A 23937-nucleotide genomic window follows, 5' to 3' on the forward strand; every position below is an offset into this window, starting at 1 on the left:
TATGTGGCACCTGGCCCTCAACTCCTGAAACAATACATAATTTGCAAGCTAAGGTCTGCAACTTGCAGGGTAAGAAAAGATGCAAAACTGTAGTATAACATTCCATGATCCATCAACTCATCACTATACTCAGAGCAGGAAGCTCCAGAGAGGATATGAATGGGTCCTGTGGGGTGACAGGAGTGGTGGGAATAGCCTGCAGAATCAATGTGAGAAAAATGCTCAAGTTTCATGAATCATTTACTTAAATATAGAAAGGGGTGAACTAATGGAAGGAAAGTGAAAAAATTGTGAGTAGTTTTTACAAACTTAGTGTTACCCAGCAGGAATGTTACAAAGTTTGGCAGTGCCCTGGAGCTGTGATGTGGCTGTCTGAATAGTGGATGCTATAGGTATAGATATGAGGATGTGCAACTTCTGGAGTTCATGAAGCGCCATCTAGATGTAGAAATAAGTACCTGCAGATTGACTGAGTCACAGGCCGGGATTTTGCTCACCCAGGTGGGACTGGTGCGAGCAATGTCGATGGCGATTTGTAGCCCCGCTGTTGGCTCCAGCCCGCTCTGGAAAATGAACTTACGTTGATTGGGCTTGTTAAGCCCGCCCAGCGCGTTTCCCGGTCCAATTAGTTGAAGCAGGTCTGGTGACGTCAGTCATGACACGTTGCAGCTGGTTTCTTCAAAGGGACCATGGCCAACTTTCTTTTGACATTTGTGCTGTCAGTGTTCTACAACATTGAAATGCTGAAAACACTGACAAGCACTGCACAGAGGCGCAGGGCTGCACCCAGGCTGTCCCATGACTCCCTCCATATGCTTATGGAGGGAGTCAGATCACGCAGGGAGGTCCTCTTCCCTTCTGATAGGTGGAAGACATCCTAGTTGCACATTGCAGATGCGGTCACAAGCAGGGGTGTCATCAGGAGGACCTGCATGCAGTGGTGCAAACCTTTCAATTACCTCATTAGAGCACAAAATGTTTGTACAAAGCCACACTCACCTTCATCCTCCTGTGCCTCTCATCACATCCCCATCACTCTGCCTTCCCTACCCTACTCCTGTACATCCTTACTCACACCAACTTACCTTGCACCTCCACCCATCCCTCTCTATCTACATTATCATATCCCCATCTCACTAGCCACTCCTCACACTCACCCTCATCCTAGTGCAATCATACCAACTTACAACACATAAGGGTAGCCACTTGGGTGCTTTAGCCAATGTTCATGTAAAGTTTCTGGTAATGTGCTGTCAAATATTGAAACCTTTACTTTCAACACTTTGCACTCTTGGACAGATTTGTGTGCACCTTTGGAAGTGGCTTAGTGAGATGCAGTGAATGGTGAGACATAACGGTACCCCCCGCAATGGTGAGGAGTGTGAAAGGAATGGCTTGGACATTGTAGAGATGCTTTATGGTGTTGGTGTAGGGTGATGCCAACCTGGCGCATCATGTGGCAGCCAGGGTATGCAGTGTCAAGTGAAGTAATTCTGGTTATGGTGAGGCCATCCTTGGCCTCCCAGGCAGCAATGTGGTCGGGTGCTGATGCCCTCTGTCCAGTGCAGCATCAGGTGATTGCGGAGAAGGTTGGTGTTGTTGTTGGTGTTGCTGGTGTGCCTGATGCTGCTGGTATTGGGTCTGAACGTGGTTGGATACTGAGGACCAAGGTGAAACAGTATAAAGGGCACCCATGTTGATGGAATAGATGGCAGTTCAGGTGGAGATGACAGAAGCATTGTCAATGGTGAGAGAGCTCTTCCAATGAGGTGACATTGGATGGAGACTTTGCTGGAAACACTTGCAGCCTGCAGAATCTGTGCTGGAAATGGGCTGAGCAACAGCTTCTGCCTGAGGAAAATGATGATCTGTCAAGTCGGAATTTTTACTGTACATTTGATGCTGTCAAGTATTCAGCTGAAGCAATGGCCATTCAACTCCCACCTCAGGTTCACAGATGTGGTCCTAGAGCACCGTGGACCTCGTGGGCAAGCAGTTAAAGTTAAAAGGTAAGGTTAAAAACATTTTTAAGTGTCTGTCAACAACCCAATAATTGGTTTAATTGGGTCACCTGCCTCTGCAGTTCAGGTCGGATCAGAGATCACGCACACGCCATTGGGAAAGTTGTGCTGCAGCGGCTTGTCAGCGGGATCCTGACCCGCTGTCAAAAAAATCAAATTTCCCACCCAACCTGCCACTGATCCCTCAGAAAATTCCAGCCATAGTGTTGATGTCCAAATAAAGATTGTGTGATATACATAGCAAATTTGATATCTTGCTCAAGATCAAGTGTAGTCTTCAGATGGTGGAGGATAATTGGCCCAAGGTATGCAGATTTATTTCATGCATTCTAAAATCATGAATTCTGCCCTTATTTTATGTAATACTTTGAGTTATATATGCAATTACAGCCTAGTGTTTGAGTGGCCAACAATGATCATGGGGAAGGAGTGAAGGAAAAAGAGTGGAGGGTATATGGCTGGACGAGATCACTTAAGATAGGGTGAAGCCATGCAAGCATTTGCAATTGAGGATGAAGCTGCCTCAATTTGCTGGAGCATGGGGAATGAGTGAAGCTTGGAAAGGTGTGATGGGAGTACAGGTCTTTGTGTGGGCAATGATGCAAACCGCAGCATTTTGAATGAGTTGCAATTTAACAAAACTGGAGGCTGGCTAGCAGAGCCTTTGAGCAATCGAGCCTCAAGATAAAAGCGTGGACTAGGATTTTGGTGGTGGGGCAGAGGCACAAGGCAGCAGACTTGGAAACATAAAGAACATAGGGAAGGGACCTTGACTTGACAGTATGCTGAAGTTTTGTGCCTTTTCACCTGGCCTGAGCTGACAACCAAGGAGGTTGATACACATGGGTGATGGGAAATGAAAAAGATAGCTTTGGTTTTGTCAACCTTAAGGCATGCCATACAAAAGCAAGGAAGTTATGGTAAACTTTTATAAATCACTGGTTCGGCCTCAGCTAGAGTATTGTGGTGCCCAGAATTGGACACACTTTAGGAAGGATGTCAAAGCTTTGGAGAGGGCGCAGAGGAGATTTACTAGAATGGTACCAGGGATGAGAGACTTCAGTTATGTGGAGAGATTAGAGAAACTTTATTTTTTCTCCTTTAAAGCAGGGAAGGTTAAGGGGAAATTTTATAGAGTTGTTCAAAATGATGAGGGGTTGTGATAGTAGATAGGGATTTCCAATGGCAGGAGGATCAGTAACCAATGAACACAGACTTAAGATAATTGGCCAAAAATTCAGGGTGGAAATGTGGAGCATTTTTTTTAATGTATCTGGACTGGTCTACCTGAACAGGTGGTGAAAGCAGATCCAATAGTAACTTTCAAAAGTGAACTGGATATATACTTGAAAAGGAGAATTTTGCTGGACTACAGGGAAAGAGCAGGGGTGTGGGACTTCTTGGATAGCTCGTTCAAAGAGATGGCACAGGCACAATGGGCCGAATGGCCTCCTGTGCTGTATGATTCTATGATTAAAGCTTCAGGAATTGCTGGCCTTAATGTCAGACAGGCAACCTGAGGAATATACTCGCAGGTTTTGCATTGATGGAAAAGTCAGTGATATAGAGCTGACTGGCATCAGTCAATGTGTGAAAACTGACCCTGTACTTCTGCATGATATGGCCAAGCGAGGAAGAGAATGGGGCCAAGGAAAGAGCCATGGCATCTCTTCTTTCTGGAGGTTATCTTGGAGGCAGAGGAGGAGAAGCCATTGGGAGCATTATGTCTTTGTTGTGACAGGTATAGCAAAACCAGAAGAGTGTAATGCAATGGAGGTAGACTGCAGAGGAGAGATGTTGGACTCAAAGTAGTGTCAAAGTTGATGAGGTAGATGATAAAGAGAGACAGTGATCCATGGACACAGTGGAATAGTACATATTGAAGATAGTTTTATATTAATGGATGCAGAGCTTATTCATTAATGTTCTTTAGGGGAGGAAATCTGTCATCCTTACCCAATCTGGTCTATGTGTGACTTGAGCCCCACACTAATATGGTTGACTCTTAACTGTCCTCTGAAGTGGTGTAACAAGCCACTCAATCGTATCAAGCCTTGACAGAAGGACCACCACCACCTTCTCAAGGGCAATTACAGATGGGCATTCAATGCTGGCCTTGCCAACTGTGCCCACATACTGAGAATTAATTTTTTTAAAGATTTCGTCAGGTCTCCTGCTTACTATCTAGTGAACTCTGAAGGACAGTGCAATTGGGTGGGCTACAGCTGAGGACAGGATAAGGCTGCCGCAATCAATAGGTTGAAAGCCTGTCAGTACTCTCTGTCTAGGCTGATACATGAAGCGTGAAGACTTGGATGATGCGTTGGAGGTAGACCAGCACCCATAGAGCTGTATCCAACAGGAGACAACTGACCAAACAAGTACTGCTGAATATATACATATGGGCATAGTTTACTTTTTTTTAAATCTAGAGACGGGTGATGGTGAATAGAATTGAAGCATCTCCCAAAAGGAGAGGGGAATTGATAGGCAAGTTGATGTTCATTGATTTCACTCGCCATCTAAACAGAACTGAACTAAATAGATGAATAAAGAATTAAGGGCAAAATTGAAACTAAGGAAAAAAGCATACACTAAATACATAGACAACAAAGGAGAGGATGCCAAAAGGGAATACGAAAAGGTTAGGAAAGAAGTCAAAAAAGCAATTAGGAAGGCAAAGAGGAACTACTAAATTAAATTATCAAGGAATATAAAAATAAATAGTAAAGTATTCTACAGACACATAAATAACAAGAGAAAAATCAGGACAGGGATAGGGCCACTGTAGTGTATGTACCTTTAAGACAGAACTACTATTACAACTCCTGTATACTGTAGTACCGGCAGTGACCACACCTGTATATAAGCCTTGCGCATGCCTCTGTACCCCCAGTCTTGAGACTACCCTCCTCCAGTAAATACCTGTTGATTGTTAAGTTACAGCATCCATGTGGTTATTGAAAAACATCATACTCTCAGAATCACGGATCTAACAGTGGCGACGAGTGTCAATTCGAATCTACCTACAACTCTGCATTTCCCTTCGAGGATTCGCTCCGGGAGGGCGGTGGAAGAAAGCCGAGGCCAGAAACACGGGCGTCGACCACGAGCAACCGCCCAGTCATCAGGCAGAGAGTGAACATCGCAGGGGAGGCTTGGTTCCCCAGCCACGACGATCAGCAAGAGACTGATGACAGGTACAGCGCAGACCCTTCCCGGACAGCGGCGGCTGGAGCCGACCGACGGCGGAGAGAAAGCCGCACAGCATCGACGGGGTAAGATAGAGGGTGAAGCGCACAGGGCGCAGCCGGGGGTTGAAAACCGAGCGGCGTCGAGAAAAAAAAACAAAAAAAAACGGAGAGAGAGAGGGTAAAGCAACAGCCGGGTTCAGGACCGAGCGGCGGAAACGGAAAAAAAAAAAATGCGCAGAGCATGGCCAGGGCTCAAGGGCTCAACAGTGTCCGCGGGGAGAAGAAGGGAGAGCACGGGAGAAGCCATTGAGCCGCGGAGAAGAAGGAAGAGCGCAGGAGACGCCATTTTTAGAAGCCGTAGCAGAGAAGAAGGGCGAGCGTGGGAAGGAAGGAAAGCGCGGGAGACGCCATTTTGTGCAAGCGGAGAAGAAGGGGAAGCATGGGAGACGCCATTTTTGACAGTTAAATCACACCCAGGGATGCCGAAGAGTGGCAGTATCTCTACGTTTGACAATGAAGTCGAAGATTGGGCAACATATGTGGAACGTATTGAGGTGTACTGCAGGGCGAATGAAGTGCCAGATGCTAGGAAAGCACTGGTTTCATTAAATTCCATGGGTGCAAAAACTTATGGGTTACTGCGAAACCTAATAACCCCAGAGAAGCCTGTGAACAAGAATTTCGAAAGCATAGTAGAAATCCTACAGGACCACTTAAACCCCACACCGCTGCTGATAGCAGAACGATTTAAGTTCCATAAAAGGAACCAACACAAAGACGAAAGCAATGCTGAGTACCTAACGGAACTGCGCAAGCTATCGAAACACTGCCAGTTTGGAGCGGGACTAGCAGATACGTTAAGGGACAAGTTTGTGTGTGGGCTGCAAAGTGAAGGAACCCAGAAACGGCTTCTATCAGAAAAGGATCTTACGCTGGACAAGGCTTTCAGTATGGCAGTATCACACGAAGCAGCCACAAGGGGCGCTGCAGAGATACAACGGAGACCGCAAGAATATGGCACCAATGAAATGTCCTATGGAACAGGGAAGTGCTATTGCTGCGGCAGAACAACACATGACCAGAAGGATTGTTGGTTCAAGGACCAAGTGTGCAGACAGTGTGGAAAAGCAGGACACATAGCAAGAGTCTGCAGGTCTGGGAAGAAAACCAACAGTAAGAAATCTCCACAGGAGAAGTACAAAAAGGTACACCAGGTGATGGACAGTAGTTCAGACGAACAGAAAAGTGACACAGACTCTGGAAGCAAGGAGCTGGGTTGTCTGAAACTACATAAGGTAACCAAAATGGAGGATCACCAGACTATCTGGGTTACACGGAGTCCAAGTGAAAATGGAATTGGACATAGGATCAGCCCTAACAGTCATAAACCAAAGGGACTACAAGCGGCTATTTTCACATATACCCTTGAAAGCTACAGAGATTGTCTTGAAGACATACACAGGGCAAAAAGTCTACCCCAAAGGAAAAATAAGGGTGAAAGTGATATATAAAGGCCAGGAAATACCTAAAATGGATATATATGTATTGCCAGCTGGAGGACCACCACTGCTAGGACGTGAATGGATCCGGAAGATACAATTAGATTGGCATTCCATACAGACACTGAAGGTTGAGGCCAAAAAGGATGATGACGTCACACCTGGACGACTGTCAAAAATGCTAACTGACGCAAAAGAAGTGTTCCAGGAGGGACTCGGAACACTAAAAGGCATAACAGCAACAATTAAAATAGAGGAAAATGAAAGCCCAAAGTTTCTTAAGACCAGACCAGTGCCTTATGCAATCAGACCAGCTGTTGAAGCAGAGCTGGAAGGGTTGGAACGTTCAGGAGTACTGTCCAAAGTAGACTGGAGCAAGTGGGCTACACCCATCGTTCCTGTAATAAAGAGGTCGTTGAGTAATACGCCTGGGGAACCAAAGAAGGTCCGCATCTGTGGGGATTTTAAGGTGACAGTGAACCCAGTCCTTCACACGGTACAATATCCGCTTCCACGAATTGAGGATATTTTCGCCTCGCTATCTGGAGGTAAACGCTTCACCAAAATTGATCTAGCCCAGGCGTACTTGCAAATGGAGGTAGAAGAAGCTTCGAAACAATACCTTACAACTAACACTCATAAAGGTCTCTATCAATACAACCGGCTGGTGTTCGGGGTAGCATCGGCTCCGGCTATTTGGCAAAGGGCAATGGATCAAGTCCTGCAAGGGATTCCAGGGACCCAGTGTTATTTGGACGACATCCTGGTCACAGGCGAAAATGACAGTGATCACCTCACCAACTTGGAGAAGGTGCTCACCAGATTAAAGGAGTATGGGCTACGAGCTAATCGCCACAAGTGCGAGATTTTCCAGAAACAGATCTCATATTATGGCCCGTCATCGATGAAGAGGGGTTACATAAGTCCCCTGATAAGATTGAGGCAGTAGTCAAGGCTCCAGCACCGGAAAATGTGTCACAACTGAGGTCGTTCCTCGGGCTGGTAAACTACTGCCACAAGTTCTTACCAAATTTGTCGACGGTATTACACCCACTGAACACCCTACTGCAAACAGGGGTACCATGGAAGTGGAATGACGAACGTAGACGAGCTTTCCAGAAGTGTAAAGAATTGATCACATCAAAAGAGGTGTTGGCCCATTTCAACCCAGCACTACCAATTCATTTGGCATGTGATGCATCACCCTATGGTATTGGAGCGGTGCTGTCACACAAATTCCCAGATGGGTTGGAGAGGCCAGTAGCCTTTGCGTCTCGGTCACTAACCTCAGCCGAACGCAACTACGCCCAGATTGACAGGGAGGCCCTCAGCCTAGTATGGGGAGTAAAAAAATTCAACCACTATCTGCATGGGCAGAAGTTCACCTTGCTGACTGACCACCAACCACTTGTCTCCACCTTTAATCCTAAGAAGGGCGTTCCAGTGATGACTGCACAACGGTTACAAAGATGGTCCCTGTTTCTAGGGGCGAATCAATATGAAATAGAATATAAAGGCACGAAACAGCATGGAAACGCTGATGGGCTATCGCGCCTGCCACTGCCTACTGTGGAGGAAGAACCAGCAGTGGACCCTATCGAGATAGTTTATTCGTCAATAATTGAACGATTGCCAGTAACGAACGCGGATATAGAGAAGGAGACCCGCAATGATCCGACGCTGTCTCGGGTATATGATTTGACGGTGAGGGGATGGCCAACACATGGCGACTCACTGTTGCCAGCATTCTCATCCAGAAGAGAACAGCTGTCAGTATGCCAGGGGACAGTGATGTGTGGATCCAGAGTGGTGATTCCACCCAAGTTAAGGGAGAGAGTGCTAAATGAGCTACATGAAGGTCATCTGGGGGGAGTGAAAATGAAAAGCCTTGCTAGGGCTTATGTGTGGTGGCCGGGAATCGATCAACAAATCGAAGACCTAACCAAGAGCTGCTCAGGATGCCAGAAGGTCCAAAATGCACCACCACATGCCCCTCTACACCCATGGGAGTGGCCCTCCTCTCCATGGCAACGGGTGCATATTGATTTCGCTGGTCCATTCATGGACTCAATGTTCTTAATAGCAGTGGATGCTCATTCAAAATGGCCTGAGGTGATAAAAATGTCCTCAACCACTACAGAGAAAACGATTGCAGTCCTACAGACCATATTTGCCAGAAACGGCTTGCCAGAGCAGATTTGCTCTGATAATGGACCACAGTTTATGTCCGAAGAGTTTCGAAAATTTATGAGAAGGAATGGGGTAAGGCATTACACATCCACCCCGTATCATCCAGCCACAAATGGATTGGCTGAGAGGTTCGTACAAACCTTTAAGAAGGCGATAAAGGCCATGGGTGACGATGAAATTCCACTACAGCATAAGGTGGACAATTTCTTATTAGCCTACTGAAACGCGACATATGCCGTTACCAACCAGACCCCCGCCATGATGTTCTTTAACCGAAGGTTGAGATCTCGTCTGGACTTGCTCAGACCAAATGTGCGAAGAAATGTTGAGGATAAACAATTCCAGCACATCAATGAGAAGCCGACAAGGAGCTTCAATGTAGGACAACCAGTCTTGGCCCGCGACTACCGAACAGAGAAATGGCAACCCGGAACGATATGCACAAGGCAGGGGCCATTAATGTACACAGTGGATGTCGGGGAGAACATTGTGAGACGCCACATCGATCAGATCTTAGCGTCACAGGAACGAGTCAACCCCATGTCTTGAGTACCTGGGGATGAACTCTACATACCAGTAGCATCTACCTCAGAACCAGTAGCAGTGGAAACCGATGAACTACCCAATGAAAAGGGGCCAGAATCACCTCCACACCAAGAACAAGTACCTCAGGAAAGGCGCTATCCCGAAAGGATCAGGAAGCCGCCCCGAAGACTGAATCTATAAATGGACTATTGTTGTTTAATGTACATGTTAAAGTGTTAATTGTTATTTGAATATTAGGGGTACTACTAATCTAAAAGGGGAGGAATTGTAGTGTATGTACCTTTAAGACAGAACTACTTTTACAGCTCCTGTATACTGTAGTACCGGCAGTGACCACACCTGTATATAAGCCTTGCGCATGCCTCTGTACCCCCAGTCTTGAGACTACCCTCCTGCAGTAAATACCTGTTGATTGTTAAGTTACAGCATCCGTGTGGTTATTGAAAAACATCATACTCTCAGAATCACGGATCTAACAGCCACCAAGATAAACACACAGGTAATGACAGCGAAATGGCAGAAATATTAAATAATTATTTTGCCTCGGTATTTACCAGGGAAACTAACATGGTGGACATGACAGTAGAAGAAGAGCTCAAAAAGGATAATGAGACATTTAAGATAGGAAGGGGGTGATAATTGGTAAACTAATCAAACTTAGAGAGGATAAAACCCCTGGTCCAGGTGGAGTGCATCCACAAAATTTAAGAGAGGTTAGGGAAGAGATAGCAGAGGCACTAATGCATATATATAAAAATTTACTAGAAAAAGGAATAGTGCCAGAGAACTGGCAGACAAATAAAGTGATTCCTATATATAAAAAGGGAGATAGGACAAGGCCAGGGACCAATTAGCTTAATGCCACTGGTAGGAAAGATAATGGAATCCTTAATCAAAGATGTAATAGAAAAACATCTAGAAACTGAAAATACAATAAAGAGCAGTCAGCATAGAGTCCAAAAGGGAAGGCCATGCTTGACCAACCTTATTGAATTCTTTGAATATGTACCAGAAATGTAGATAAGGGTAATTCAGTAAACATAATATATTTGGATTTCCAAAAAGCCATTGAAAAGGGGTGACCTGATATAGGTCTTCCTTTCTCCCTCCTGTGCTTGTCTAGCTTCCCCTTGAATGCATCTGTGCTGTTCACCTCGACTACTCCCTGTGGTAGGACGTTCCACATTCTGGCCACTCTCTGGGTGGAGAAGTTTCTCCCGAATTCCCTATTGGATTTATTAGTGACTATCATATATGTATGGTCCCTAGTTCTGGTCTTTACCGCAAGTGGAAACATTTTCTCTATGGCCTAGAAATTCGGTATAGCCGCGTTTGGGGCACTAGTCCTGGCGATGCGCAAAGTTTAGCGCCAGGCGCAATTTAGCGCCACCTAGCGTGATATTGGGTTGCAGCGCTCCTAAAGGTGATTGCGGTGCTAAATCAGGTGCTGCACGCTACTCTTAAGGCGCTAACCCGGCGGCGCAACCCAATTTCGCGGCAGCGGGGCGCAGCGAGGGTGCTGTCAATAATCACTTTCCCTGAGACACACTGGCGCCGGCCAGCTCTTAAAGAGGCAGGTCAATTGGCATCACCAGACACACTCACTGCCTTGTAGGCCTTCAAAGCGGTGGGAGCCTACCTGTGGCGCACCAGCCTAGCAAGACATGGAAAGGGTGAGGCAGAGGGCGGAACGCCTCACTGATGGGGCATTGGATGCTTTGGTTGGCGCAGTGGAATCAAGGCCAAGGAAGACGGTCGGAATGTGATTTATATTTTGGACAGTCTCCCGGGTGTGAGAGGCAGTTATGTGTCAGTGTATTAGTCTTGCTTTCTGTTGCCATAGCTTTCTCATGTTTGAAGGAACCACATTTTGTGTAATGAAACACTTTCTTCATTTACAATGGCCATGTCTGCTATTTACATGCATCTTGCCCTTCACAGGCTTGGGGGTATCAGACCGGTTCCATTCCTGGTCTTGGAATGGCAGCAAGCATTCCGTGAGAGGGGCCTAGAAGCTACTTCTGATCAGCCTCTGATGTGCAGCCTGAGAAGAGCCGCTCGCGTAGAAGTTCAGGCCAGCAGGCATCTTCTCAGCTACCGACAGAGATGTCCTGCACCTTATCTGAGGCTGCAGATCTGGCTGAAGCAGCTGGCACAGCTCAGTCACCACCTCCTTTCTAAATCACAGCCTTCTGACACACTGCTCCTCCGGCATGTTCATGTAGGAAAACTGCTGTCAGAAAACCCTGCCAGCGTAAGGTCTGCTGTGGTGACGTCTGCTGGCCCTCCTCCATCTGGCCATGCCCACCCCATCTCCCAGCGTCTCAGTGCCCTTTCCAGATGATTCAGCAGCAGGACATTCCCCTCCAATGCAGCCCCCATAATAAGTGCCCACAGGAAGGTTCCCCGTTGTCAAGGCTCACCAACAGCAAGGTGATGGTCAGAAGGCTGAAGATCGTCTGCCTGCGCTGGCTCAGTGGTCAAATGGCTCTCAGTGTGCAGCTCAGCAACTCTTTGTAGCTCTTGAGGAAGTTGTGCTCCAAAAATGGCTGCCGCTTTTAAACCACACCAGTCCCCTTTAAATAACGCTCTTCCAGGCCGAGAGCGACTTGGTAAGGTCCAGGTAAGCTGTCACTATTAGCGCCAGGCGTTACGGAGGGGGGCGCCACTGAATTTCCGGTCCGGGGCGCCCAAAAGGCGTTGCACACTCAAATGACGTCATAATCAGCCTGCGCCCATGAGCGGGCGCTAAGATTTAGCACCGGCGCTAAATGCATGCTCAATATGGGGTGAGGAGCTAGGCGCCCTGCGCCCGCCCGGAAATTGGCTAGCGCCCCACTTCTCGGCCTCTTTAGGCATTAATCGGTGGCGCTAACAACCGAATTTCTCCCCCTATGTCTACCATATCAAACCTTTCATAATCTTTAAGACCTCTATCAGGTCACCCCTCAGTCTTCTATTTTCTAGAGAAAAGATCCCCAGCCTGTTCAGTCTTTCCTGATAGGTAAAACATTCTCAGTTCTGGTATCATTCTAGTAAAGGTTTATTGCACCTTCTCCAGTGCCTTTATATCCTTTTTACCCTGCGACAAAATACAGGAAGACATTAATAAACTTGCAGAATGGGCGTGCAATTGGCAATAAACTTCAATATGTTGTGAAGTGGTACATTTTGGCTGGAAGAATAAGGAGGCCACATACTCCCTGGAAAATGGTCTAAATGGGGTAGAGGAATAGAGGGATCTGGGGGTACAGATACACAGATCACTAAAAGTAGCAATGCAGATTAATAAGACTGGGGTTCATTTCTAGAGGGATAGAATTGAAAAGCAGAGAAGTTATGTTAAACTAGTCTAGAACCTTGGTTAGACCACACTCGGAGTACTGTGAACAGTTCTGGTCTCCATATTATAAAAAGGATATAGAGGCACTGGAGAAGGTCCAAAAAAACATTTACTAGAATGATACCAGAACTGAGAGGTTATATCTATCTGGAAAGATTGAACAGGCTGGGGCTCTTTTCTCTAGGCAAGAGAAGACTGAGGTGTTCAAGATCATGCAACAGTTTGATAGGGTAGACGTAGAGAAGATGTTTCCACTTGTGGGCGAGACCAGAACTAGGGGCCATAAATATAAGGTAGTCACTAATAAATCCAGTAAGGAATTCAGGAGAAAATTCTTTGTCTAGAGAGTGTGGAACTCGCTACCACAGGGAGTGGTTGAGGTGAGGAGCATGGATGCATTCAAAGGGAAGTTAGATAAACACATGAGGGAGAAATCATAGAAGGATATGTTGGTGGAGTTAGATGAAGAGGGTGAGAGGAGGATCGTGTGGAGCATAAACACCGGCATGGACCTGTTGGGCCGAATGGCCTGTTTCTGTGCTGTAAATAATTTGTAATACTTTGTATATTGCACCAATTAAAACATTTAAATAAAAAGCTTTGTATGCAGAAGGTTACGAACCTCAATTGACTATTGTTGAGATAGTGGGACTAATTGAATACGCATTTGACTGTACGTCTTGAAAACAAAGTTTATCATAAGGTACATAGGAACAATATGACATAGGAACAAAAGTAGGCCATTCAGCCCCTGAAGCTCATTACGACAGTTGCATGGTGAATTTTATGCTAGGGAGAATATTGTCAAGAAAAATCAAGACATTGCATGAACTGGTCTCGCTGTAGGGTCACATTACCCACATAACTATGTTAGACTTAGCTTTGGAAGATGCTTGAAAGTCTTCCTTAAAAATGTCTAGGAGGAGAGCGACAAAGAGAATCCATTTTTGCACCTTCAATTTACTAAAAGGACTTTCATTGCACTCTAGGCAAAGGAGATATTGTCAGCTCTTACATCTAGGTAGAGTTCAATCCTTTGGTGTATAGTGCAATTCATTTTTCGGGAATTCGACTCAACACCAATTGGACACGTGATACTTTATTTAAGACTTGCAAAACTTAACACATTACAGTACATGAGCGACAGTTTACAGAACCATGCAGAAAGCATATCACCCGCTCTGTCCTAGATAGAAGTGTGCCTCTTGATGTTATGCAATAGGCCTGTTCCCTTCCGTCTTGGATGCTTCCATCACCTCGTGCCTCAAAATCTTCGACACTGCATATAGACTGAAGCACTGTCCTATACACACAGCCTAAACCAATCAGCACATGCCACACTTACTTCCCTTGTTTTCACATCATATGCCTGCACCAGTCAGATTCCTGTACATGTCCTAGCATTGTAACTGAGGTTTGTTCCGGCTTCAATAACAGGATACAACTTGCTGACTCTGCTGTTTTCTACACAATAGCTGCTAACTAAGTTAGTTAGTTACTTATAAATGTTATCGCCAACCTTTAGAGCAAATTAACCCTTTCTTGCATTTTTTTCAAGAGAAAGGGAGGCATTCAAGTGGAGAAGGCATCTACATCTAAGTTAACTAATAAAACCTCAGAACTTTATTTCAATTTCCCAGTAAATTTTAAGGCAGTCAATCAAACAATTAGAATTCCAGAAAGGAGATTATCTGTTTGCTGATGATGTAATAAACAATGAAGAAAGATTATTAAAAGACACTATGGGGGTGATTTTGCCAGTGGGGACTTGTCGGGTTTTAGTCCTGCCTCCATCGACTTGTGGCCAACCCACGCCACTTTCCCTTGATTGACTTTGTTAAGCCCGCCCAGCGGGTTTAGCAGGCCAATTAAGTGAAAGCCAGTGACAGAGAATGTCAGCATATGACGTTTCATCTGTCAAAAAATTGGAGAAAGTCCCACCTCCAAACCCACCTCCCTGGGGCTGGCAAAATCGCCCCGCATGGCTTTAAAAAAATCTGGAAGCTTCCACTGCAAATAATTAATATGCCATTCAAGGAAGCAAGAGCAGTGCTCCTCAGTATTTTCTGAAGGACAATATAATATTGCATTAACAGCTGTGTGGGAACTTACATCATGACAGTAAGATTAATGTAATAAATTACTCATATTTGCTCTGATATGCAAAGCACACACTGATGCTCTGGGGTTTGGACATTCCTTTCAGGGAAATGTTAGTATGCTGAAACTGATCAGAATAGAATTATTCTCATATGTTGTTTCTTTTCAAATTAAAGCCACAACATTAATTTTCAAACAGTGTAAAATGCACAAATTGATATTTGACCCAATTTATCTGTACTTGTTTTTATTAATTTTTATGTCTCTTTGTTTATCAGAAAATCATTGTTTGGTTTGAGGTGATAGTTGCAATAATCCTGTAGCTTTCAACAGAAATAATTTTTATAGACTAAATTTAACTTGCTTATATTTTTCAAATGCACTCAGGCATACTGGGATTTTTCCTTAACTGCTAAGCAAGCTTCTGCCTTGGATATTGTGGTGTATGTAACCGTTCCACCTTTAAGAGAACTATTTTAAGAGATGCACTACTTTATCTTGGCTGCTGTATACTGTAATACCGGTGGTGACCACACCGGTATATAAGTGCTGTGTAATGATTTATTGGGCAGTTCAGCCTGACCTTCGACTAGTAAAGACCTGTTGAATTTATTCTTGTGGTCTGTGTGCAGTGATTCTTATTAACAATAACTAGAACACACAGACTTAACAGATATGTTCATTTCACTATGGGCTACCAGGGAGCTGGAAAAAGGAGGAGTTATTTAAACCAGCCTGATTTGAATTCCTTTATATAGGAAACAGTTTTTAAATGAAAAAGGAAAGACAGAAAGACTTGTATTTATATAGCACTTTTCACAATCTCAGGATGTCCCAAAGCACCTTACAACCAGTGAAGTACTTTTGCAGTGTAGTCACTGTTGTAATGCAGGTAATGTCACAGCCAATTTGGACACAGCAAGCCCCCACAAACAGCAATGAAATAAATGACCAGACAATCAGCTTTAGTTTAGTGATGTTGGTTGAGGGATAAATGTTGGCCATGACACTGGGAGAATTTCCCTGTCTTCTTTGAATAGTGCTATGGGATTGTTTGTATCTATCTGAGAGGACAGTCGTGGCCGCAGTTTAAAGTCTCATTCAAAAGACAACACCTCTCCCTCAGTAGTGCACTGAAGTGTCAGCCTAGGCTATATGCTCATGTCTCTGAAATGGGCTTTGAACCCATAACCTTTCGACTGAGAGGCGAATGTGCCACCACTAAGCCATGGCTAAGGTGGCATATTGCACTTGCCTTCCATTAGCACTTCTTGGGGGAAAAATTTGGTTGCTTTGCGCCTCCCATTAGTGCCCTCTTAGGGCGCTAATGGGGCACAAAGCAACTAGCTCCCGGGCACGGCACCGCCAACGCCTCCCGCAAAATTCAGCGGGAGGTTAGCAGCAGCGGTAACCGTTAACGCCCCGTGGCGCTGCAGGCAATGACATCATCGCCGTGCACAGTGCCCCGCTCGCGTCCCGGCTCCGATCTTCGGTAGCGCCCCCTGACTTACCGCTGGGCACTATGTCCGACGGGGTCAGGGGGGCCTACCTGCGGCCGGGGCAGCGCTAATTAAAGGCAACGTGCCGGGCGGCCATTTTTGTTGCTGGCCGCCTGCCAGCACCTGCCCCCATTGCTGTCCCCAGCCTCCTCTGCAGCCCCCCCCATGGAGTGCCGGCTGCGCTCCGTGAGCCCGGCACTTCTCTTGAGTGCTGGGCTCTTTTGCTGGCACTCTGATCCCTGGTGGCCCAGCTGGGCCCCGGGTTACGCTGCACTAGGCCCCTCCCCTTTAAGAAGGGGAGGAAGGCCTGCAGTACCACGGCGCAACGCACGTAGCACCGCGATATTCCCTCACAGTGCCCCATGAGGGAGGCAGAGCGCTTCCAGTAGCGCCCTGCTTCCCTCTTGGGGCGCTACTGATGAATTTCGGCCGTGTTGGTGCTAATTTTTTGGGGGCGCTAAAAGTAGCGCACCAGTGAAGTTAGCGCCCCAAAGGACGCCCGACTCAATTTTTCCCCCCTTAACTTCACAGTGAAAGTACATTAATGGCAATGTCAGTGAATTCTATGTGTACAACCTAATAGTATTGTCTTCAAAACAGCAAAAAAAACAGCCATCTACTTGACCTTATCATGCTCTCAAGTCAATTTGATTTATAAATAGTACTGTACCATATTCAGAAAGTGCTGTTAATGGTTCATTCTTCTTTATTTGTTATTCACTGGGCTATTATTCAATAGTTGTGGAAAGCATAACTTTATAGCCTAATACTGACATACTTCACAAGCGGAATAGAAGCACGCTCACAAAAGGGAGAGCAAAATAATAAGGCAGTACATGTTCTCCACTTTCAGATGTATCCAATATAGATTATTCCATGGGGATGAGTGCCTGCTGCCAAAGGTGACTTCCCTACCTTGCCGGATCACATTGTTGAGATCACGCACTCACTGTGCAGGAAATTACAAGCCCAAATTCACATTTTACAATTTTATCATAGACCTCCTTTCATCTTTGTTTCATATGAACATACGAAAATGATAGGCAGGAAAAGACCGGCTGGTCCATCAAGCCTACCCCACACTACGATGGCTGGGCCATCATGGCTAAACACACCTTCCCTCCCTTGAAACTCCCTCCCCCCACCTCACACCCACCCCCGCAGCCATGTAATCTCTGGGAAGAAGCAAAAAAAACAGAAAAAACCCAGGCCAATAAGAGAAGAAATACTCTGTAAAATTCCTCTCCGACCCCCTCAGGCGATCAAAAACATTCCAAGAGATCACATGGACCAAGTGTTACTTTCTATACAACGCAATCTCCGCCCCAGTCAGGAACTGGCCCAGCTCCCTGTTTAAGACATGCAGAGAGTCAGCACCCATCACACCAGCCGGCAATGTATTCCAGAGGCTCACTGCTCTCTGGCAAAAGAAAAACCACCTAATATCCAGTCTATTCATTCTCTTACATAGTTTAAACGCACGACCCCTGATCCTCCCCAATCTGTTAAACTGGAATAATCTAACAATAGGGACATGATTCGGACCTTTAATTATTTTATAGACCTCTATTAGGTCACCTCTATGCTGCTGTAAAGTAGATAGGCTGAGATCTTTGCACCTATCTGAGTAGCTGAGGCTCTTTAAGCTAGGAATCATTATTGTAGCTCTCCTCTGGACCTTTTCCATGGCCACTTTTTGGGGGACCGAAACTGGGTACAGTATTCCAGAGATGGTCTGACCAGCGACCTGTACAGTGTCAAAATGGTGTCCTTTGATTTATACTGAATGGTTCTATTAATACAACCCAACATCTACCGTTTCTCTACATTGGTCATGAGCCTTCAGTGATCTAGGCACAATAACATCAAGATATTTTTCTCTCTCGATCTCTCTCCGTATTGTTCCCTGCAAATGATACGTGCATTCTGTGTTGGCCCGACCAACATGCATGACACTACATTTACCTAAATTAAATGCCATTTGCCAATGTGTGGCCCACTTCCCTAGCATATCTAAATCTTTCTAGATTTGATTGCACTCTTCTACCGACTTAACCCTTGCACAGATTTTGATGTCATCCGCAAGCTTACTTACCATACTCCCAACACCGCTGTCCAGGTCATTAATAAAGACCATGAAGAGTAGCAGGCCTATGACCAATCCCTGGGGGACCCCCACTAGTAACATGTCTCCAAGCTGAACCACATCCGTTTACATCTTTTTGGCATCGGGGTGAAGCCAATTCCTAATCCAGTTTTTCAAATTTCTACTCATTTCACAAGATTCCATCTTGTGAAATAACCTAGTGCGAGGTACCTTCTCAAAGGCTTTCTGAAAGTCCAGGTAGACAATGTCTACCAAATTTCTCTCATCCACTACCCTAGTGACTTCCTCAAAAAACTCTATCAAACTTGTTAGGCACAGCCTATTTTTTTGGAAGCCATGTTATGAATTTCTAATGTCCCCTTCCCTTTCCCAGTGATCATAAAGGGACATCTCTTATGATCCCTTCTAGCATCTTCCCAATAATGGATGTCAGGCTGCTAGGCCTGTAGTTCCCTGGCTCTTAATTTATTTCAGACGTTTCTATTTTCTTTCTTTCACCCTGTAGGTCTGTTTGTTCCTAGTTTTATCTGCTTATGTTGCTGTGCTTCTTCTTCTTTGTAGCCCTTTATCCCTTCCTCTATACTTCTTTAGCTTCATAATTGTTTATTTCGCAGTCCCTCTGGCATTTTTCTTTCTCTCTTACTGTTTCCTTTACTTCACAACCTTTTGTTTCTACCTGTGTTGTTCTATGTGTAAGATCTCCTGGACTGGTTTGGATCACCTGGAGAGGAATTTTACAGAGTATTTATTCCCTTGTTGGACCTAGGATTTTTCTGATTTTTTGCCTTTCCCAGGAGATTACAGGGCTTTGAGGGTGGGTTTGATGTGATGGGGGGTGGCGGGGGGGCTAGGGAAAGGATTGATTAGCCATGATGGTCCAGCCATCGTGGTGGGGTGTACTTATATATCATGATTATCACCTTATTTCAAGTAGAAGTTCACACTGACTCTGCCAGAACATCCAAAAGATCACACAGAAAAGAATTAAAAAAGAAAAAGAAAGACTTGCATTTATATTGCGCCTTTCACGACCACCGGACGTCCCAAAGCGCTTTGCAGCCAATGAAGTACTTTTGAAGTGTAGTCACTGTTGTAATGTAGGAAATGAAAATGTAGGAAATGAAAAAAATGGTACCATATACTTGCTCTACACTACATGAACGCAACAATGATGCAGCTTATCAACCAGCTCATTCATCGATTGATATCATTCATAAAACTGTGTCATACCACAAATTATGATTTATGGTACTTTATACATTCCTTCATAAATGTTAGTCTGCTGAACAGCTTCAAATGTTGGGCTATGAGCTATCTAACCACATATCAGCCATGATCTTATTGAATGGCAGAGCAGGCTCGAGGGGCCGAGTGGCCTACTCCTGCTCCTAATTCGTATGTTCGTACGTATGTATATCTAATATTCACAGCTAAATAACTGACACAATTTCTCCAAAGCATTTTACAGAAGTAAAGAGAAGCCCTCCTCTAGCGTGTAATTTTTTTGTCAGGTTTCCAGTTAGTGATATTTTCATGGTGTATGTTATAATGTCTCTTGAGATTACATTCTTTCAGCACAACAGTAATATGACAAAAGGAACACAGATTTCACAAAAAATAGTACTTTAGTTCCTATTTATCTTGAGAGGTCTGCCATTCAGAGTCAACATTTCTTTTTGTTGCTGGATAACATGTTTGGGAAGTTTGCTTCATGTTGCACTATGCACATCTAGTATTTCCTAATACCTCAGTCGTCTTATTTAGGGGATAATACATTACAGGTAATGCAGAGGAAGGACATAGCAGGCTGATGAAGTAGGAGTGATTTTCTGAGGTTAGACCGAAGGATTAATTTGTATGACATCCGAGCGCTTTAAACTGTTGCTGGATGGAGATGGGAAATATTCTGTTCTCTAGAATTGCTATCGTCACCATCATATACACATGAAATTAATATGCCATTTCTAATTGAAATACTAATCCATGGTTTGAAACTGATGGAAATGGAACTCAGGCAAAAATTTTCCCTAAAATAGACATTGTCATTTTAAACACGGAGAGAATGCCAAGTCTAATACTATGATCTTAGTTGGAACTGGATAAATGTGCAATAAAACAAACATCTGCATCAGTCTTTTCTGTTCCTCACAGCCGCACAATTACATACGCCGGCATTAAGTGCCATGGCTATTAAACAAGCGCTGACAGCCAATAATCTTCTTTCTGGATATCATCCCCTTTGTATTGCCAAACATATTTTCCAGTATCAATGATGATGGTGCGCAAGATCTTAAAATTACAGTGGTGCACTCCATGCTTTTCAGTACTGTGGAGATTAACAGTATTTCGATTAAAGACACTGGCAAAAAAATGAGTGCTGTGAGAAGTACAGCCCTGCCCCTGCTCAAATTTAGCTGACCTACTTTCAGAAAACTGATTTGTGTGCACGTACTTTGATCATAAAATGCTATTCAATGTTTGTTGTGAAAAATGGGGCAAAGCCACAGTTCGAGATAAGGCTGCTGTTTTATTTTAGGTACCTTATCTGCTTGTTAAGAGACGATAATGTTGTAACAGCGAATTGAGAATGTAGAGATGCCACAACATATTATGGATATTACAATCGCCAGTGGGTAACAAAGAATACAACCAAATGTGGCTTTGTCTCATTTTCAAGTGAACCCCCATATCTGTGTTAATTGAAGATCTGTGTGTATTAGTCAGAGATTGTATAAAGCAGAATCTGAAACGTGATCCCTGCCTTCCTCTCTCCACTTGTACTTAATTCAGTGCGCCTGTATAACTGCCATTTTATTACTGGCACTTAAATCTGTTTTTGTTAATTCTTTGAAGCTTGAAGCACAAGGTCAATCAGAATTTCTCTAATCCCAATGGAGCAGTGAATGCAATAAATTGATAAGAAAGCAAAAGAACAAGCATTTGCATACATGCCCATGTCACAGCAAGTGTACATCAAAACATATTCAGAAGAACATAAGGAAAATCCAGGATGATAAAAGGCAATTCTTCCCATTGAAGCTTATCCCTCTGGTACCCAAACTCGCCTATTATAGCATCCAGCTGTATTCTGAACCTCCCTGATATTTCTGTCTCTCTATGGCACATTCGGAACCCTCCCATTCTAAAGACATACCATTCTTTTAGTAAATAAATTCTCCTAATATTCCTTTCCTGGGTTTAGCCATATCTGGACCTATTTTTTCTATACCTCAATGAGGTCTCCCACCACCTAGTCCCCCCCCACCCACCGCCACCACCCCCTACCCACTTAATCAATGTATCTCAGCCTTGGCTCAGTGGTAGTACTCTTACCTCTGAGTCAGAAGGCCATAAGTTCAAGCACCACTCCAGGACTTGAATACATAATCTAGGTTAATATTGCAGGAGTGTACCACATTGTAGGAGGTGCTATCTTTCAGGTGAAATATTAAACCAAGGGTCTGTCTTCCTGCTTATGTAGATCGGTAGCACTATTCAAAGAGCAGGGGTGTTCTCCTGGTGCCCCAGCCAACATGTATCCCTCAACCAACAGCAGCAAAAACAGTTTACTTGGTCATTATATTGGATCTTGCTGTGCACTCATTTGCCAACAAACAAGCTAGTGTTATATTCTTCAAAAATTATACTTTGAATAGAGTTTCCAATAAAACTAGGTTGAAAAAGTGAGGGTGACACAAAGGCAACTTAACAAAGGCAGTTTGAGTTGCAATTCAAAACTAATGAAATAAAACATTTTGAGCAGCTTAGTGGCACAGCATGTTGGTATTTTATTATGTTGCACTTTGTAGTAGCAAGTTGAGAGTTCACGAAAGGAAAAAGTAGTCAGAGGGAGTCAAACTGTGTAACCCATCAAAGACTAAGGGGTGATTTTAACTTGCTGGAATCAGTGGTAACGGGGTGGTAACGGCTTCAAAATGGGGTCGGTAGACTTAGCGCTCTGCTTATGCTGATGCTGTGCCCGCTGCCATTTTTAAAATATGTAAATCAGGGTCCTCTGATGTACCTGCTTGTCATTATAGGACAGAACTGGTTAGAGTGTGCAGTGTGCACTCTCCACCAAGTTTCATTGGTAATGCAGCTGAAGAACCCCCAGAAATGTAAGTTTTATATTGGGGCAGAATTTGCAGTTGGTATGACGGCATACTCTCAGACTATGCCATCATACCACCTTTGAAATTGACTGCAGGTTCGGGATTATAGCACATGCGCTAAATCACGAACTTGCGATCTGTCATGTTCCGACTTGTCAGATCATCTGCTGCGACTGTAAAATTATAATTGCTGGCACAGATTTGGGCTAATTGCCCATCAACTGCCCAGCAATTACACAAGAAAATTTTACGGCTAGTGCAAGCAGGCTCAGGAGTCTGTGTGCACAATGTAAGGGGAGGGGGGAAACATATAAGATTCTGAGGGGGATTGACAGGGTAAGTGCTGGGAGGTTGTTTCGCCTGGCTGGAGAGTCTAGAACTAGGGGGCACAGTCTCAGGATAAGGGATCGGCCATTTAAGACTGAGATGAGGAGGAATTTTTTCACTCAGAAGTTTGTGACTCTTTGGAATTCTCTACCCCAAAGGGCTGTGAATGCTGAGTCATTGAGTATATTCAAGGCTGAGAGCGATAGATTTTTGGACACTAGGGAAATCAAAGGATATGGGGATAGTGCAGGAAGATGAAGTTCAGGTAGCAGATCAGCCATGATCTTATTGAATGGTGGAGCAGGCTCAAAGGGCCGTATGGCCTACTCCTGCTCCTAATTCTTATGTTCTTATATGCAGCAGCTTGAAATATACACCCGTCATGAAAAAAAAATCTTCAAAATAAATATCTATATCCACCTAACTATTTCCTGATCCCAACACAACTTACAGAGACAAATAGGCAAAGGATGAAAACAATCTATCAAGAATGAGAGATTTATTTATTAGTATAACTGGGGTGAGTGACTGATTTATTTATAACTGGGATGAGAGAGAGACTGATTTATTATGTAATATAACTGGGGTGAGTGAGAGACCGATTTATTTATTAATATAGCTGGGGTGAGTAAGACAAAAAAATCATGAATATACATTGGAGATTTCTGTTTCCTGATTGGAGCACCGCCCCACGTGATCCCAGGTACGCTTAGGCACATGGTGCGCCCCGGGATCCATGGGCCAGTACGCTGCGCTCAACTCCGCAGTGAAACAACACAAGTATTCGAACGGGGCCTCGCACCAGGTAAGTGCAGATTACTTTTGGAGGTCGGTGGCGTATTAGTTACGCCACCGACTGCAATTTTAGGGCCATTATTTTTGCAGGACCACCAAAGCCCCACCAAAATAATCTAGGCCGCTGCTGCCTCAGGCTCCCATTTTTTTGAGAGATCGCGACCACCCCTCCACCACCACTCCCCCCGCACCCTTCACTCTCCC

At 44.6% G+C, this 23937-nt stretch overlaps 1 protein-coding gene and 1 long non-coding RNA gene across 4 annotated transcripts in view; one reads left to right on the forward strand and one right to left on the reverse strand.

Annotated features, from left to right (window-relative positions):
• Positions 1 to 23937, forward strand: part of sncb (synuclein, beta) — a 122331-nt gene that overhangs the window by 81390 nt on the left and 17004 nt on the right. The window lies entirely within an intron of this gene.
• The window catches only part of LOC147113882 (uncharacterized), a 99881-nt gene continuing 95452 nt past the window's right edge, over positions 19509 to 23937 (reverse strand). For both annotated transcript variants that reach the window (XR_015079299.1, XR_015079298.1), the window contains exon 3: positions 19509 to 19586. This is a non-coding gene — a long non-coding RNA (uncharacterized LOC147113882). The remainder of the gene's footprint in view (positions 19587 to 23937) is intronic.

The sequence above is a fragment of the Somniosus microcephalus genome, chromosome 8, assembly GCF_052327205.1.
Source record: "Somniosus microcephalus isolate GS21.2 chromosome 8, FLI_Smic_1.0, whole genome shotgun sequence".
NCBI lineage: Eukaryota > Metazoa > Chordata > Chondrichthyes > Squaliformes > Somniosidae > Somniosus > Somniosus microcephalus.